Source organism: Notothenia rossii, assembly GCF_949606895.1.
Source record: "Notothenia rossii genome assembly, chromosome: 10".
Classification (NCBI taxonomy): Eukaryota; Metazoa; Chordata; class Actinopteri; order Perciformes; family Nototheniidae; genus Notothenia; species Notothenia rossii.
Genome location: NC_136908.1, coordinates 31,495,393 through 31,514,402, shown reverse-complemented (window position 1 = coordinate 31,514,402; position 19,010 = coordinate 31,495,393). Strand labels below are relative to the sequence as shown.

At 42.0% G+C, this 19,010-nt stretch overlaps 1 protein-coding gene across 6 annotated transcripts in view; it reads left to right on the top strand.

Annotated features, from left to right (window-relative positions):
* Window positions 1-1,077: 1,077 nt before the first annotated feature.
* The window catches only part of LOC307021724 (uncharacterized protein), a 29,142-nt gene continuing 11,209 nt past the window's right edge, over window positions 1,078-19,010 (top strand). For 4 of the 6 annotated variants that reach the window (XR_013803229.1, XR_013803230.1, XR_013803231.1 and 1 more), the window contains exons 1-2: window positions 1,078-1,835; window positions 14,806-14,997. The gene's annotated coding sequence lies outside the window, so the exon portion shown is untranslated. Of the gene's footprint in view, window positions 1,836-14,460; window positions 14,998-17,254; window positions 17,390-19,010 lie in introns of those variants that run through there. The other 2 variants (XM_079654102.1, XM_079654103.1) reach the window with 2 other exon arrangements.

Sequence of the window (19,010 nt, the reverse complement as noted above, 5' to 3'; positions counted from 1 at the left end):
GCGGGATGAATCTTACTACTAATCATATAGGAAGAGTTCAAAATAAATGTAAAAAATTCTACAATGTACTTCGGTGTTTGGCGGGACAGGAGTGGGGAGCAAGTAGGTCATCACTTCTGAATATATATTGGGCACTCATGAGACCTGTATTCCATTATGGGTGTATAGCGATCATGGCAGCAGCAGAATCAAACCTTAAAAAACTGGATGTCCTACAAGCTCAGGCCCTGAGAATTTGTAGTGGAGCTTTTAAAACATCTCCAGTATCAACAATACAGCTGGAAATGTGAGAAATGCCTTTAAGGATAAGAAGAGTGAAGTTAATGTTGGCATACTGGGTAAACCTTCAGGGGCATAGTGATAGTCATCCTGCGAAAAGTATTTTTGAAAGACTGCTGGGAGCACAATGAGTCACATTTAATACGTTTTGGATGGATTGGCGATGTTAAAGCAGCAAGTATAGGTTTGAATCAAATGCAGTATTGCCCCACAGTTCAAATCTCGTCCATTCCACCCTGGTTATTCCCATTGCCAAGTGTAGATCTCAATATACAAAGGGAGTTAAAGGAAAAGAAAGAACTACCAGTATGGCGCATAGTCCAGAATTAGTTTTGCAAGATATCACTCAGACTCAACAGTCATATTTACAGATGGTTCCAAAGATCCAGAGACAGGGCGTGCTGGGGCAGCAGTTTATATCCCAGTGAGTAATACACATATAAAGAAAAGGGTAACAGACCATGTGTCAGTATACACCACAGAGTTGTTGGCATTGGTACTGTCATTGAAATGGATAGAGGAGAAAGAAATACATAATAGTGTAATTGCATCTGACAGCTTTTCAGCATTATCGAGTATACGATCAGGTCGATCTTCATCTAGAATGGAAATAATAAATTAAATATATCTAATTTTATATCAAATGCAAATCAAAGGCATAGCAACTCGTTTCATCTGGGATCCTGCTCATGTTGGTGTGGAGGGTAATGAACAGGTGGATATTCTGGCCAAACAAACACTCAGAAGTATGAACATAGACATAGAAGTTCTACTCAGTAAAGCGGAGGTTAAAACATTCATACAGAAATATGCACAAACAACATGGCAAGATCATTGGGACCTTGGTGATACAGGAAGACATCTTTATAAAATTCAAAGGTATGTGGGGGATGGAAGGAAGGTGGGGTTTAAAAGAAGGGAGGAAAATGTCATTTCTCGGATGAGAATAGGTCATACAGGTCTCAATCATACATTAAGTATAATAGGAAAGCATCCAACCGGAAAGTGTATACACTGTAGCCGGCCAGAAACTGTTGAGCATGTTTTACTGCTTTGCAGGAAATATAGTACTCAGAGAAATGTGTTTTTCCAGACACTGAAGAAAGCAAAATTCCATGACTTGTCGCTATCAGGACTGTTTGGGAAAACATCAGGCAATATATATTGTGAGATTATTAAGTTTCTAAGAGAAATTGATCCATTTAAAATAATCTAGAGTTTTGGTTCTTTGTTTTGTTTCTTTTGTTTATTGTTTTCTGCTTAGTCTCTTGTCCACACTCCAGTCCAGTTGGTGGCGGTAATGCACCTACAAGTTGGTTTGCCAACCGCCAATAAACACGAAAGAAGAAGAAGAAGAAGAAGAAGAAGAAGAAGAAGAAGAAGAAGTGATCCTTCCTAGAGCCTGACGAATTTTAAGCTAATAGCCTATAAAGTTATGAATATTAGAAAGTTATTTTCATTGAAGCAGGTGCCACAAGCTGCAGCAGCAGAAGCAGCAGTATCAGCAGCTGACAACAATGTCATCGCCAGCAGTGAAGAAATGGATGATGTTTCAGGTTTGTGAATCTTATGGTGATATCTGCACTCTGGCTGACTGAGTAAGAAGTGAAAAAGAGTGATGTAACGTTAATCTTATAGCTAGTAAACATGGAGTAACCACACTATGTATACCCTTATATGTTAGTATGTATACAGAACATGACTAAAAATTATCCTAAGATGTAACGTTAACCCTTCATACCTCTAAAATAACGTATTCCCATTTTTTTTGTTTTCGCGTGTGGAATTATACCGGTGTTGCAGTATATCATGACAACTGGCGACATTCTATTATTTTCGTCATAGGAATCCGGGGCGTGTACATTGAGGACCCATTGTTGACTTACCAGGAAAGAAACATCGTTTGTCGTTTACGTTCATCTTTTGCTATATCTGCCTTCCTAAGATCACTTTGCTGCACATTCAGTACTCGTATGTGAGGTTGTGGGGGAGAGGTCGATATTGTGACGCTTACAGGGAGGTATCGAACATTACAAAGTAGGTGACTGCGTGGATGCCTGTTCAAAACATTGCAAACCTGAATAGCCAATTTGATGTATTTTAATATTTGTATATGAAGGTGCTGTGATACTACTGAATTGACCTGGGCATAGGCGGGGACTCAGCCAATTTCAGGGTACAGCCTACTATTTGGGGAGGACACAGGTGCACAGCATTAGGGATTGGGAATCACCAGAGGGAAGCCTCACAGTTTTTCAACCGTGCGTGTTTTCGCTTATTTTCTGTTTGTTTTGAGTTAATTTCGGTTTATCTCTTTATCACAGTTAGTTGTTTAGTTATCAGTTAAACACCCAGCTCTTGTTTTGCTGTCATCATCCTGTAATCCAAATAAACATCTTAAATGCACTCAAAGAGAAGACCTGATTTGCTGTCAACACCACGCGTCTGGAAAAGCTTCACACCATATCCCTCACTGGCAAATATTTGTTGTTTGGTTGCCTTTACATTTGTTGAAAAACTTGCTTCCAAAGACGGATAGACATATGAGGACAGCGCTGTATTCATTGATTTTCCTGACTTAAATCCACGTTACGCACCCGCGAGAGGAACGGGGAAGGACCAAACATCAAAGTCACGGTAGGAGTATTTATGAATGAATAAAAGGTTGCGGAGGAGAGTGGCCTTCACACAACGGGATACAGGCAAATCCCATAAAGTAATTCTAAACAAAGCCTCCGTGGATTGCTAAATAATGGCCATGAGTAACGAGGAAAATCAGGAAATTAACGCAGAAATTAACGCTGCTGTCAATCAAACTGAAAAGGAGGATTGGCTTGGTAAAAGGACAGCTAAACTCACATATAAAGCAGCGGAAGCAAAGATATTATCTATGCAAAAGGACAGGAATTCTGGGATAAAGCAATTGTGTAAAATGGCAAAGGAATGGAAAAAATGATGATTTCAAATGGACATTTTTCTGACATGCAAATCAAACATGAAATGTTGTGGAAACTGTCTGGGGAAACTACAAGGTTGCATGAGTCATTAAAACCTTTGTTGCCTGAGGATGAAATGTTTAAACAAACGGAATGGTTTCAAAATCAAATGCACAATGTTAAAGGAGTAATACACAAAATGGAAAAATGGGTCCATGCAAACAGGGAGACATGCATACAGGTTGTGGATGATGAAATTGATGATGTGACAAATAATGCAAATGAGGTTGTGGATAACAGTGGCTCAAATGAAAATTATGTGTTGCATGCAAATTAGGAGCTGGATAATATTGGGCCAAATGACAGTATTTCTAACATTGGTGACAAAACAAATGTGTCAGGTGGAAGCTCTGGCCATTCAAGGTCCTCAAGGTCAACAAAGTGCTCTGCACGTATCAAGGCAGAGGCTGAAAGGGCTGCACTCCTGGCTTTGGAGGCTGCTCTCAAGGAAAAGCATGAGCTGGAAGCTCAAGTGGCTCAAATTAGGAAGAAAAGGGAATTGCTTGAAGTGCAAAGTCAGATTGCTGCGCAGACAGCAAAAGTTACAGTACTCAGAAACAGAGGGTCTGACATAGGAGTCACAAATGGAACAAATTCATATGTGTCAAAACTCAAGTCTGCTCTCAAACCCTCTGCTGTGCCATTTGTTCCACAAACTTCAAGTTGTACCGTCAATCATCCACCAACAGGAGGCAGTAAAACTGCTATGTCAATGAAAGCACAATTATTGGAGCCACACTGTCAATACAATCATCCACCAACAGGAGGCAGTAAAACTACAAAACCCACTCAATCACATCAAAATCCATACAACCAGTACAATCCACCAACAGGAGCTGCTAAAGCTGCAATGCCATTACAGTCTCAGCAGCTAAAGGATCCATACAACCAGTTCAATACTGCAGCTACAATGCCAAGTGGAACAGGGGCACGGCGCAAAGAAACCATTTCACAAGGAGCCAGATCAAAAACGTATGCTTCAATTCACATCCCAAGCATGCCTCAAAGGTCTTTGCAGTCATCCCAGTGCATATACACATCAGCAATGTATCCAAGTCGATGAGGACTAAGGCAGAATGCCTCAAAGATCTCGTCAGTCATATCCAACTGCACGGCCATCACAGCAATCAAACCAAAACAGTGAGGAACCGGACCAAGGCAATATTTTCACCATCATGCAAAAGCAAAACGACATCACAGCATTACTAGTGCAACAGCAGTCTTCATTATCATTACCCCCAAGGGACATACCAGTGTTTGATTGAAACCCTCTTGAGTACAACTTATTTGTCAGAGCTTTTGAAAATGGAGTGGAAGGAAAAGCTGCGAGCAGTGTAGACTGCTTATACTACCTGGAGCAGTACACTCGAGGGCAACCTAGAGAGCTGGTCAAGAGCTGTCAACACATGCCATCTGACAGGGGGTATCAAAGAGCAAGAATGCTTTTAGGAGAACGCTTTGGAAATGAGCAAAAAATAGCCACTGCATATATGGAAAAAGCACTTGGATGGGCACCCCTGAAGTCAGAGGACATCAAAGCCTTACAAGCATTTTCACTATTCCTACGCGTCTGCTGTAACGCTATGGAGGACATAAGCTATATGTCAGAAATGAATATGCCATCAAACATACGTGCTATAATCATGAAGTTACCATACAAACTGAGGGAAACATGGAGAAACATTGCTTTTGAACATCAGGAGAGACGCCATCGTCAAGCAGGTTTCAGTGACTTGGTCAATTTTATTGAGAGACAAGTGTGTATTGCATCTGACCCACTGTATGGAGACATTCAAGACACAGTTGTCTCATTCTCAAAATTCAAAGTTGGAAATAAAGTGTCACAGGGACGCATAAAGGAGAAAGGAAGCAGTTTTGCTACATCTGTGGCAGCTGTTAACTCTGAAACTCAAAAGGAGAAATACTTACCTGATAAGTCAACAAAGGGACCTTGTCTGCTGTGTGAAGAGGACCACAGATTGGAAGTGTGCCCCAAGAAGGAAAAGAAGCAGCATCGGGATAAAATTGATTTCCTAAAAAAGAAAGGTGCTTGTTTTGGATGTCTATCAGTTGGACACATGAGTAAAGATTGTCACAGTCGGCTGTCTTGTAAGTTGTGTAACCTGAAACATCCTAGCATTCTCCATATCCATGCAAAGGAATGGAAATAAATCAAATCAAAGGACACACAGCAAGAAACAACATGGATGAGTCAAGCCACTACTCCCAAGACATGTGGCCATATAGGAGCCGGAGCACAGAATTGCGTCTTGTCAATTGTGCCTGTAAAGATCAAGGCAAAGAAAGGCAGCACAATTCTAAAGACCTATGCATTTCTAGATCCCGGCAGCTCATCTACTTTCTGCTCTGAGCAACTGATGAGGAAGATAAAGGGGAGAGGATGGAACACTAAATTCCTGATGAAAACAATGAATAAAGAAAGCTTTGTCAACAGTCACGTCATCTCAGGACTAGAGGTAGCTGCACTCAATGTTAACATCTATATTGAGTTGCCTGATGTGTACACCCAACGCAAGATGCCTGTGACTCGTAATAACATCCCACAACAGGAAGACTTGTATGCTTGGCCATACTTGGACTCTGTGGAAATTCCTGCTATCGAAGCTAATGTGGAGCTGTTAATTGGAACTAACTCTGCAGAAGTAATGGAGCCCTGGGAAGTGATAAACAGCAGGGGTAAAGGACCTTACGCTGTTAGAACCCTATTGCGATGGGTTGTCAACGGACCATTGAGAGGAGGCAATGAGAGTGGGAGTAGCTGCCCCACAGTCACAGCCAACCGCATATCCATTGCTCACATAGAGGAAGTGCTGGTGAAGCAGTACAACCATGACTTCAAAGAGAAATCAGCAGAAGTAAAGTCAGAAATGTCCATAGAAGATCCTAAGTTCATGCAAATTGCCAACGCTTCAGCTGAACTCAACAATGGACATTACTGCTTGAAGTTGCCTTTTAGAGAAGAGGACAATGTTGTCATGCCCAACAACCGCCATCTTGCTGAGCAAAGGGTCCTCTGCCTAAAAAGGAAATTGGAGAGAAATCCAACATTCAAAGAGGAATACACCAACTTTCTTGGTGATGTCATAAACAACGGCTATGCAGAGAGTGTGCCAGAGCATCAGGTGAAAGGAAAAGAAGGAAAGGTGTGGTACATCCAGCATCATGGGGTGTACCATCCTAAAAAGAAAACCCTGAGAGTGGTATTTGACTGTGCGGCAAGCTACAAAGGTGTGTCACTCCACACTAAACTACTCCAGGGACCTGACTTGACAAATTCCTTGCTCGGAGTTCTCACAAGGTTTCGCCTAAACTGTATAGCAGTTATGGCTGACATAAAAGCTATGTATCATCAAGTCCAAGTGGCAAAACAGGATGTAGACTTTCTTCGCTTCCTATGGTGGCCAAGAGGTGATCTGACACAGCCGCTCACTGAGTACAGAATGACTGTTCATCTGTTTGGCGCAATATCATCGCAGTTTTGCCCTTAGAAAAATGGCTGACGATGTGGACGATTGCTTGCAAATGGACAAGTTTAGTGATGAAATCACTGCTTTGAAAAAGGGAACATCTGCAGTGAAGAAAAGCAGTCACATTTATAAACTTGATCCGGTGCTGAAACAAGGAATCTTGAGAGTGGGAGGTAGGCTTAGCAAAGGAGCAATGCCTGAAGACACAAAACATCCAGTCATTGTTGCTAAGGACCAACACATCGCCACTCTAATCTTACCCCACATTCATGAACAGTTAGGACACTGTGGAAGAAATCACCTACTTTCCAGACTTCGTCGACAATACTGGATCACCAGAGCAAATGCTGCTGCTAGAAAGATCCTCTCTTCCTGTGTTGTCTGTAGACGATATAGGGGAAAGCTGGGTGAACAAAAGATGGCAGATTTGCCAAAAGAAAGACTGCAATCTGATCTTCCACCATTCACAAATGTGGGCATTGACTATTTTGGGCCGTTTGAAGTGAAGAGAGGCCGCAGCCTCATCAAACGCTATGGAGTTATCTTCACCTGCATGGCCAGTCGGGCAGTCCATCTGGAAATGGCCTATTCATTGGACACCAGTTCTTGCATCAATGTAATACGCAAGTTCAATTCCTTGCCAATCTCTTTTGGCACAGATGGATTCAGGAGTATGTACCACTGTTGCAAGAGAGACAACGGTGGCCAAAGGACAAGAGGAACTTTGTCACAGGAGACATTGTCATTGTAGCGGACTCTAATGCCCCTCGCGGATCCTGGCTGTTGGGCAATGTACTGCAGACCTTTCCCGACAGACAAGGACTTGTGCGGTCGGTTAAAGTCCGGACGAAGTACAACATCCTGGAGCGACCAATCACGAAGATCTGTCTTCTATTGGAAGCTGGATAAAGACTGAAACCCAACTTCTATTATTGGGGTTACCAACCCTATTGGATTATCTACATGAACAATGAACATTATGGATTGAGAATACTGATATGGACTATTCTATTTGGCTGCAATGTTTTGTATGTTGTTGAATTGTTATGTTATTATAAAGTAACAATTAGGAGCCGTTGTGTTGCAGCCAATTTGATGTATTTTAATATTTGTATATGAAGGTGCTGTGATACTAATGAATTGACCTGGGCATAGGCGGGGACTCAGCCAATTTCAGGGTACAGCCTACTATTTGGGGAGGACACAGGTGCACAGCATTAGGGATTGGGAATCACCAGAGGGAAGCCACACAGTTTTTCAACCGTGCGTGTTTTCGCTTATTTTCTGTTTGTTTTGAGTTAATTTTGGTTTATTTCTTTATCACAGTTAGTTGTTTAGTTATCAGTTAAACACCCGGCTCTTGTTTTGCTGTCATCATCCTGCAATCCAAATAAACATCTTAAATGCACTCAAAGAGAAGACCTGATTTGCTGTCAACACCACGCGTCTGGAAAAGCTTCACACCATATCCCTCACTGGCAAATATTTGTTGTTCTGTTGCCTTTGTAGATATATTTGTGTCCGACTTTCATTTGTTCATCATTCTTAATGTGATGTATAGTAGCTTTGATAGCTGCCAATACCTTCAGACAGCCTAAAAGTAAAACACAAGTCGTTTATTCACAGCCCGAACGCTCATCAAGATGACTGGATCATCTATGACAATTTGTGATCAGCTCCGATTAAATTGTGATATCAATTCTGTAGCTATTCTCGAGGTTAAAGTGCACCAGATTGATGCTTTTACTTCAATGTTTTAAAAAAAATACAACTCCTGGGCTAAGACCCGGATCTCCTATAATCCTAAATCCGCCACTGATGGCCATATACTAAACAAACTACAGAACCCATTCCAAGTCCTGTTATTGTTTACTTCCTCTCTGCCTTCTTCTGGGGATTTATCTGACGTCCAGCGCTCCGTCTTTTAACCTCTTTTCCTTTCTCTTTCTTGATCCTCCTTAGCAACCTTCATTATAGTCCTTGACAGTGGTCTGTACTGCTGTATTAACAACATGTCACATGTTAAGAATTTACAATCAGAATCGAGAATTCAACTAAGCCGTGTAATACAAGTTGTTAGTAGCCTTAAGGGCCTACACAGTTGTTATGCTATACCACATCGCCGTTCACTGGATGTATAGAGAGGCGAAGTCCCTCCCCTTCCGGGAGCCTCCATGGGACCCCGGAAGCGGAAAATTATACATTGAAGTCAATAGAGAGAGAAAAGTTATCTTTTGATCCCGTTTGAATTGTGCCACGAATGACACATATGATGTTTGTCAATCTTAAACAATAATTTCCATGTAAAAAAAGTCACAGTTTGTCGTAAAACTGTTGAAATATAAGACTATGAAAAATACGCAACTAGAAAGACTACAAATCCCAAATCGCATTCTGGTTCGTAAGTGATGTCATTGGCGATAATGCTCCAAGACTGGTTGGACTCGCAATTAAAGCAAAGAAGAAGAAGAAGATCTGATAACTGATTTATTTCCTCCAATAAATATAAGAGATTGCTCCAATAAATTCACTTTGACAAGATGCCTGTGTGCTTTGTACCAGGTTGTAATCACAAAAGTGATCATACCACTTGCTCGTTCTATCCAGGGGCAGAGCTTCAAGGGGGGCTGTAGGGGCAGGGCTCTCCGGGCCCGGGACGGTCGGGACCCAATGGGGGCCCGTCGCCGAAGCAGCAGGCTCCGCCCCCGAGATATTCGCCGGCGGGCCCTGCTGCCTCGCGCCACTGAGTGCACTGACGTTCGTGGTCATATTAGGTATTAGCATTGTAGCCTATAATATGAGTTGAACTTGTGCTGCTATTTTCACTCACATTTAACATTAAAACATGAAAAATTGCAAGTGAATCCCTTCTATTGTCTCCAAATGTATTTTGGGTAAAATCGTCATCAACAGCCGTCCATCAACATCATACGTAAATGAACATCAACGTCATCATCAATCACTTGTCATTCAACAGAGCACTGCCTAAGCATGAGCAGTTATAAACACAAAAGTGGAGCTACAAAACGCAAAGAAAAAGATAAAAAGAACCAAGGAAAAGCCAAATTGTCCAAGCTAGATGGATATTTTTTTCGCCCTACTCCTCCTCCTGTGGGAGATGAACCTGAAGTTGTTGCCACTGCCAGCCGTGTTTCATCCCCGAGCCCCAGCCCGCCAACAACGTTAGTGGGGGTTAGCCAGATTTACAGGTAGGCTACAATCTTGGACACACACTGTCAACAAGAAAATGTGAGTTTGTGGTAAATGTTGATATCATGGTTGTTGTTACTTCGTGTAGCTCGGCCGCCTAGCTTATTTCCTTTTCTGTCTCTCGGCTGTAGTGATGATGATGATGATGATAATAATAATAATAATAATAATAGGGACGACTCAGCAGCTGCTAGCTGATCGTCTAGAGGAGAGCCAGGCCTGACGCTTGACCAGCCGCACCCCTCGCCCTCCGGCTCCTTACCTGCTGTGCCGCAAGGTGAAGAAGTACCGGACACTGGGAATGAAAGCAGCAACAGGTCTCCTCCTCACGCTACTCCTACGGGTGAAACCCAGACCACGGATCATGATGTGTCCAACCGAAAGGCACCGTTCTACAACAATGCATGGGTAAACGGAAGAAATGACTGGAAACACTTTCTGCTAAAATTGAGAGGCATGAATCCACTCAAATACACCTTTGTGCATGCGTAGTATATGAGCAGTGGAAAACCAACGGCACAATAGACGCTGACATGGAGAGGAATGTGCGTAATGCCGCCCAATTTTGGAGACAGGTCGTGGAGCGCATTGTTAATGTAACTCTCACTCTAGCTTCAAGCAACTTGGCATTCAGGGGCCATCGAGAGGTTCTAGGTCAGGGAAAAGCTGGCAACGTTTTGTCAATAATAGAATTATTGGCTCGCTACGACCCTGTTTTGAAAGAGCTAATCAACCGAACAGAAGGGTCAGTGAAATACCTCAGTCACCAGATTCAAGATGAGATTATTTACATATTATCTCAACGTGTGAAAGCTGACATCATTGATGAAATAAACGAAGCCCCATTTTATTCCGTCATCATGGACACACAACGCAAGATGTGTCAAAGATAGACCAGTTGAGTCAGGTTTACCGCTACATAACTGTTGTTAAGAACGACATGGATATTGCAACAGATATAGAGATCAATTAAGTCTTTTGGGGTTTTGAAGTGACTGAAGGTTCATCAGCTTCAGAGCTTGAAAACAAAATCCTTGGTTCTAAAGAGAAAAACGGATTAGATCTGTCTGAATGTCGCGGACAGGGCTATGATGGGGCGGCTAATATGAGTGGTGTGTATTCAGGCGTGCAAGCAAGAATAGCCGAGAAGGAGCCCCTTGCCCACTATGTTCATTGCGCTGCTCATAATCTCAACCTAGCACTCAACGACTCTGTTAAAAATGTCCCTGGAGTGAAGCAGTTTTATGACACTGTAGAGACGCTCTACAACTTTTTTGATCACAGTATCAAACGATGGGCATTGCTCAGTGAGTTAATGACGCCAGAGAGCAGAACTATCACATTAAAACGCCTGTTTGTTCTGGAACCGGGCCTGTACATGGCCATATACTAAACAAACTACAGAGCCCATTCCGTGTCCTGTTATGGTTTACTTCCTCTCTGCCTTCTTCTGGTGATTTATCTGACGTCCAGCGCTCCGTCCAGGGCCGTGGGAAGTAGGGGTGCTGATGGAGGACAGGGAATCTGCACGTCCACAAGATTAAATGGAAATATAATACAAAAAAACGAATTTCCAGCCCTGATGTAACAACATTCATAATTAAGTAAAGATAACACCCTTTTCACCCCGGTTACAGTTTCCATTTGCCCTGTACGATGAAAGTGGGGGATGTTGGCTAATCAGGCGCCCGCAGCTCACACACAGGACAGATATCAGCTGTCTGGACAGGACTGATAGCCAGACAGACTGAGAGGCTCAGTGAGGTAAAGGACTGAGTGTTTAGATAGTTCACTTTAGTCTAAGTTATCTCATAGGGTCTCAAACGGTTTGTTAACAATTTATGAAACAAATATTTCCAAGGCACACCTTTATAATTATTGGGATAAATAAAAACAGGTTTGAAATCATTCCAGTGCATACTATAGGACAGTAAACCAGAAATATTGTTTAAATCTGGTGAGATTAAAGAATATGCATAAATAAATAAATGTTAACTGGTAAAATAAGAAATAAATGAACAACAAAAATAAAATAAGTTACATTTACTTGTTATTGGCTATGTTAGGTTATTGGTTATGTCCACACACTTATTTGATTATTAAAATGTAAACCGATCTTTTCGATATGGGTGTTTAGAGTTGTACCCCTTAGATCTAGTCTCTGGCAATTCAGCTCAAAGTGCACCAGATTGAAGCATTTTACTTTATAATGTTGAAAAAAAGTCTTCCCCCCTGACCCCCCTAGAGGATGTGATCCCCACAGCACCCCCCATTTGAAACATGTTCCCACGGCTATGGCTCCGTCTTTTAACCTCTTTTCATTTCTCTTTCTTGATCCTCCTTAGAAATCTTCATTATAGTCCTTGGCAGTGGCCTGCACTGCTTTATTAACAACGTGTCACATTTTAAGAATTTACAATCAGAATCGAGTATTCAACTAAGCCGTGTAATACAAGTTGTTAGTAGCCTTAAGGACCTACAGTTGTTATGCTATACCACATTGCCCTTCACTGGATGTACAATAACTACATTTTAGCATTTAAAATACCTAGCCATTCTTTTGCGGTTATTTTGGTGAAAGTAACTACATTTTCCGCTTCCGGGGTCCCATGGGTCGGAAGTAGATGGGCGGGACTTCGCCTCTCTATAATGAGCTGCACTAAACTACATTTCAGCATTTAAAATACCTAGCCATTCTACTAAAGTAGTGTAACTCATTACATTTCAGAGACAGTATTGTAATGTAACTTATTACTTTCAAAAGAGAGTAATAAGTAATATGTAATATATTACATTTTGGAAGTAACTTGCCCAACACTGTTCACCGCACCACATTCAGCAGAATTATTTCCACCTGGACACACTTCCTCTACCAACTGCTTGGAAGCAAACGTCTGTGGATCCCAAGCGAAGTTGTCAAAGCTCACCTTCCACCAGATTTTTCAGCTTTCCCTGACACACAAGTGGTGCTTGACTGCACTGAAGTATTCTGCCAGACTCCATCATCTCTCCTGCTGCAGAGTGAGGTGTTTTCTACATACAAGTCGCATGCTACATTCAAGGCCATGATCGGCATGGCACCACATGGTGCCATTACATTTGTGTCTGGCCTGTATGCAGGATCTATGAGTGACCGGGAGATATTCAAGCTGTCTGGCATCGTTAGCCTGCTCACACCAGACATGGCGATAATGGTCGACAAAGGGTTCCTTGTGGACAATCTGGTTGAGTGTAAAGTGTACCGGCCTGCCTTTCTGCACAAAAAAACCCAAATGAGCAGGGAGGATGTCAGGCAGACTCAATCCATTGCACGTCTGAGGGTCCATGTGGAGAGGTGCATCAGAAGAGTTAAAGAGAACAAACTATTTGACAAAGCCATACCACTGTCTGTGTGTGGAAGCATTGAGGAGCTCTTCAATGTGGCTTGCTTCCTGGTCAACTACCAGAACGGACCACTGGTAAAAGCATGGGCAAGCCTGGGCAGCGATTAGTGATGGGAATTATGGCTCTTTGAAGGGAAAATAAGTGAAATAATCACCAGGATAATGATTAACTGTATTGCCAGACCTAATGTCAATAATCTTCTATGTAAACATGACACAAGGTGGCACCATATCCATGTCAGTAAATGTACTACTTTGAATTTACCCTCTGTATGTGTTAAGTAAATAAAGTTGTCTTGCCTTGAATGAAATTCACGCAACTCTTTATATTAGATACTGTGTTTTTAAGTGGCGATGGAGATTATTTGTTGACCCTGCTTTAAAGGATAGTTTGCCTTTACAAATGGTGCGCTTTATCACTGCCTGGGTTTTGGTTGAAGTGCATCCAAATGCTGCTGTGTTTGGCTCATTTTCCATTTTCAAAAGATTCGGCTAATGAATATAACTAATATATATTATATATAACTAATGAATTATAACCTCAAAACAAATGCACTCAAAAATAACATAGGGTACAGTACATAATATAATAAATCCACACTATGATAACATATGATGTAGTGTGGTACACTAATGTTTCATTTCATTTCAAACCTTTATTTATTCCGATTGGTCCCTTGAGATCATAGATCTCTTTTACAAGGGAGACCTGCAGCAATTTAAGTTCCACATGAAACATAAAACAACATAAAAACAAGCAATAGAGGATATCATACAACATATTTACATACTTATCAACATTTACAAATACCCATAGTTTCAGAAAGCATTTCACTTAGACGTCCTTTAAAAACATTCAGAGAAAAACATTCTCTCTCTCTCTATCTCTCTCTTTCTCTCTCTCTCTCTCTCTCTCTCTCTCTCTCTCTCTCTCTATCTATTTATCTATTTATCTATCTATCTATCTCTCTCTCTCTATCTATCGTATGTATATCGCTAACTCCCCAAACAACTCCACACCGAAGACCGGAAGTACTCGGGCTCACAACCAGCACCGGAAGTTGATAGACGCCATCTTGTGCAACTAGCCTATTTCCACACCTTGAGCGTATAAAACTCCCCCACTACTTAGACTATTCCTTGCACCCCTCTAGCATAAGCCCTAATGGTCTCAACCATATTGCGTCAGTAACGTGCACTTGTTGTTACAGCAGGATCAGTTTGTGTGTTGTGGACACAACCGGTAGATTTTCGCAATCTGTGTTCTCAATATGCTTACTTTAACATACTTTTTCATAGTCGGGCTAAGGTAGGGCTAAGCCATTTCTTGGTATGGCTGTAGCCTACCCCAGCCATACCCTGGCGCCGCCACTGTCCACCTTATATTATGAAATACTGTTTCATAATATAAAACACAATTCTGTTTGTCCTTAATTTGTCTTTCTTTAGCTTTGGTCCATGCACGGCCAAAACCGCACCTCATCCAACTGCCTGTCTCCTTCGAGGCAGCAAAGGCCCCAGCCTCCACCCTCACACACCTGCCTCCAGCATCCACCCTCACACACCCGGCTGTGTCCAGTGAGGTCGATGACAGCACACTCCTGGCAGAGGCAGTACATTTTGAAGAGGAAATTCCTGCAGGTATGTTAACATTTCAATATCTCAAACATTAAAACACAATATTTTTAAGTGGTCACATTTAGTGATACATTTTTCTCATTTATTTTTCATGTCCTTTTCCTTTTGTTGTCGCAACGTAAAATCAGCTGCTGTGGCTTAGTCAAAGATACTCAATATTCGTACTGAAGTCCTTAATCAGACTCGGCAGACACACCAGGCCGAAATCGGCCGTCGGTGTTAGTCGGACGGCGAAGCGTGCCCTGTCGCCCAAACTCAATTTGGTGTGTCCCGCACCGTCGGCCGTGACACGCCTTATTTGGCCTTTCATGGCCGATTCAACATGTTGAATCGGCCATGCGTCGGGTAGGGCAGTCGGGCCAAATAAATCACTCTGATTGGCTGTTCAGCTAGCGAATCAGTGCATGAGAAGCGAAACGGAAGTGAGGGACGTAAACAAACGCTTTCACTGCGATCATCTGATGCAGGTCAATTAACTGTGATGTTATAGTATGTCTGCACTTTATGTGCTCATTTCAGCATTCATGTATTTTATATTCTACTAAAACTGAATCAAACCGTAAACAAGGTGGCCTGTTGGGATTACTATATATATATATAATATACCTGCATTATTTTATCCCACTTTATGCTTTGCTCTTGCTGCTTGTTTTACACTGATTTTATGTCTTATTTCTAAGGTGCAATAGAAATAAAGTTATTATTATTATTATTATTATTATTATTATTATTATTCAGATGGATGTTTCTGCCCCTCTGTTCATTCTCCCATTATCCTCCTCAATCTGCCTAGAAGTATTTTAATGTTGTAGCTTTTACTATAACCAATACTAATGCTAGGGCTGCAACTGACAGTTATGTAGGCACATTTTTATTGTTTCTTATCACTGTGTGATTAAAAGAATAAACACAAATAGCAGGATAGGCAATGCAAAAATGTATTTGGTACCTTCATACACACATAACACAACATTAGAATGAGCTTAATTTAACTCCAGCTCTCGACACAGGTTCGGGAAAGCCCCCTGAGCTTCTCGCTGTAGTATCCATGATTTCACCCATTTAGTGCGGTTTCTCCTAATTCTTCGCTTCCGCCTCTTGAGAGACTGTTGCTTGAGAATGTCTTCCGCAAGCAACACTCCAATGGCTGATAGCTCCAGTACCGCACGATAGTGATGGCAGTTTGACACTGAAGCTTCGAACGGAGCTTCAACCCTGGACTTCCTATTCCATAGAAGCAGTGCTTCGAAGCTTGCTTCAAATCACGTGACACGTGACGTCCGAACCAGCAACTGCTTCATTTCCTGAATGAATCAACTCACTGGTTCGCCGTCCAATCAGGTGATTCAATGCACTGCCTCGTCTCGATTCTGACAGGTGACAGGTTGAAACAGTTTCAAATTTGAGCGCTTCAACACTTTATAACCGCTCTAAACAATGCGCAATGTGTGGGTTGTTGTCATAGTTTGCATTGTTGCTGTTGAGTTGTTGTTGGCATTGCATTTGAATTGGATCATTATAGAGCACGCCAGGAAGAAAAATAGGTCGTTCTGGCTCGTGAAACACTTCGAAATGTGGAGAAGTTTTGAACAAAAAGACAATGAGTAATATAAAAACACTTCGATGGTTTAAGGAATTGATAGCCCAGTGGATAGAGCCGGCGGCCAGGATGCGGCGATATCCTCCGCGCAGCTGGTTTAAAGCTCGGAAAAGTTAAACTTTTAATCATTGCTTTTCAACTTTAATACTTTAATAACTGATAAAAGGCCCTCTCCGCCCAAAAAAATGTCAAGCACTCTCTAGTCTCTTCTCAATAACCCAATACACACTATTATCAATCTTTAATTGCAAATAGAACATGATATTCAGTCTTAGTGTGTGTGTGTGTATCGAATATTTTTCAAGGCAAAGATACGTTAAACCCACTGCAGCCTTGCACTTCGCCAGGAGAGGTCGCTGTAACTGAAGCTTCGAGAAATGAACCTATTTCCGACACAATTGTCCAAGTGGTTCGACGCTTCATTCAAAGCTTCATTTTGCCATCACTACCGCACGAGACATGTTTTTGATGGACGAGAGTGAAAATGGAACGCACATGCTATTAGTTGTTTGTTTAAATCACGTTGTCTGTTCTTCTTCTCTGTTTTCCGGTTGTTGCCTCTTTTGAATGACGAATACACACTACCGCCGCCTGCTGGCAAGGAGAGTTATTGCCACTCACGCATGCGCAGTTCGTACGTGCTTGGCTGAAGCCTTTGCGGTGTGTTCCAGTGCGACACATGGCCAACATCCCCCCTCTTTCCTATAGGGTCGTAAACCCTCCCTTAGGCCCCGGCCCCACAAGGACGCATGCGGCAAAACGCATAGGATTAACGCGATCGCAAAAAAGCTTCCTGTACGTGGCGCTGTAACATCCTCCACAAAAGCAGCGAAGAAGCATGGTTGTCATGGTTGCCCTTCTGTTTGTTCTCCGCGGTGGGGGCCGAAGGAACCGGGCAGTTTTTCGCCAGTCAACGTGTGTTAAAGCTTAAATCTTCCGGACAAAATGATAAAAGTGCCGGTCAAAGGTCTTCTTTGTTATTTATTGAGCTTTAAAAAAAAAATGAATAACGACTCTATATAATATAATAATATAATACATGGAGCCTCTCTTTTTCCTCTCTCTCTTCTGACAGTGTCTGTCTCATGCAGCAGCTGATCCAGTAATGAGTGACCCGGCCGACAGTAAAAATAAAAATACAGTATTTATAACTAGTTTAGGTAGTTTGAGAGGTAATAAAAATAGCTAAGAGTGATGATCTGACTTGAAGTGTGTGTTTTGCTCCGTTCACCGCTGCATCACAGCGGGAGGAGCTGCAGGTGAGCAGAGCTGCGTGTCTCCGTCCTGTCAGATTAGACTTCCATACATGTCAACCTTTCCAAATCCAAAAGAGGTTTGCGCGCGTCAAATGTGCACACCCAAATTAGGTAATCAGAAGAAATGGAACCCCAGTATCTATGTAACAGGGACAGTTATGTCTCATTTGTATATAATATATTATGTAAATATGTCTATATAATTACACAAAATCTGTGTTTATTCTTGTTTCATCTTGTGTTAATACCTGACGCAGTAGGACTCACATCAGTATGTGGAACTATAATTTTAGCGTGTACCCCTACGTTCCTTATGTATGTGACACTGTTCCCCTTTTTTTCGCGGGGTTCATGCATCGTTCTCCCCTTTTGATACTGATCTCTGTGGGAGAGGTAGGCGGCTCTTCAGCCAGAAGCAATTTCCGTGTTTTAGTGTCGACTTTATGCAATTTAAGTTACTTTTTATTACTTATTTTTGTTGTAGTGTCTCACGGGTGTTCACAATGTATTTCTGTGTTGTTTAATTTGTATAGGGGCACGTTAAAGAGAGTACTGACTGGAGAAATGTTTTCTTTCTGTCGCTGTTTCGTCAGGTATGTTGTGTTACTTTTTACGTTATGCCCTTTTGATACTGATCTCTGTGGGAGAGGGGCACGTTAAAGAGAGTACTGACTGGAGAAATGTTTTCTTTCTGTCGCTGTTTCGTCAGGAGTGAAAATAAATGTACATCCTGAATGAAGCTACACGTCTGGGTCGTCGTCTTTCTACACAACACAACGCAGAGTCAGACACAGCCGGTTACACTTGGTGCCGTGACGACCCGTTGTATCCGCGACCAGCGCCGTCTGGTCCCCGGGGTAAAGCTGCTGCCCACCGGCGGGAAGAAGGAAAGACTCCCTCTTTTTTTTTTTTCCCCCTCTCTTGCTGCGACCGCAGGTGCGTTAAAGGGACAGTGTACATATTCAAATTGAGAGATGCACTGAGTCTGAGAGGACACTTATCACTGAGTATATCTGTCTATCTGTGTTTTATCATTTTATTTTATTTTAGTGTTTTATCTCTTGTGGGTGGCTTTAAACTGTGTTTTGATTGCTTTGTGGGATTTTTTTGTTGTTGTCATTAACAATATGGATGTTAGTGGGCATGATGTCACATTTGGG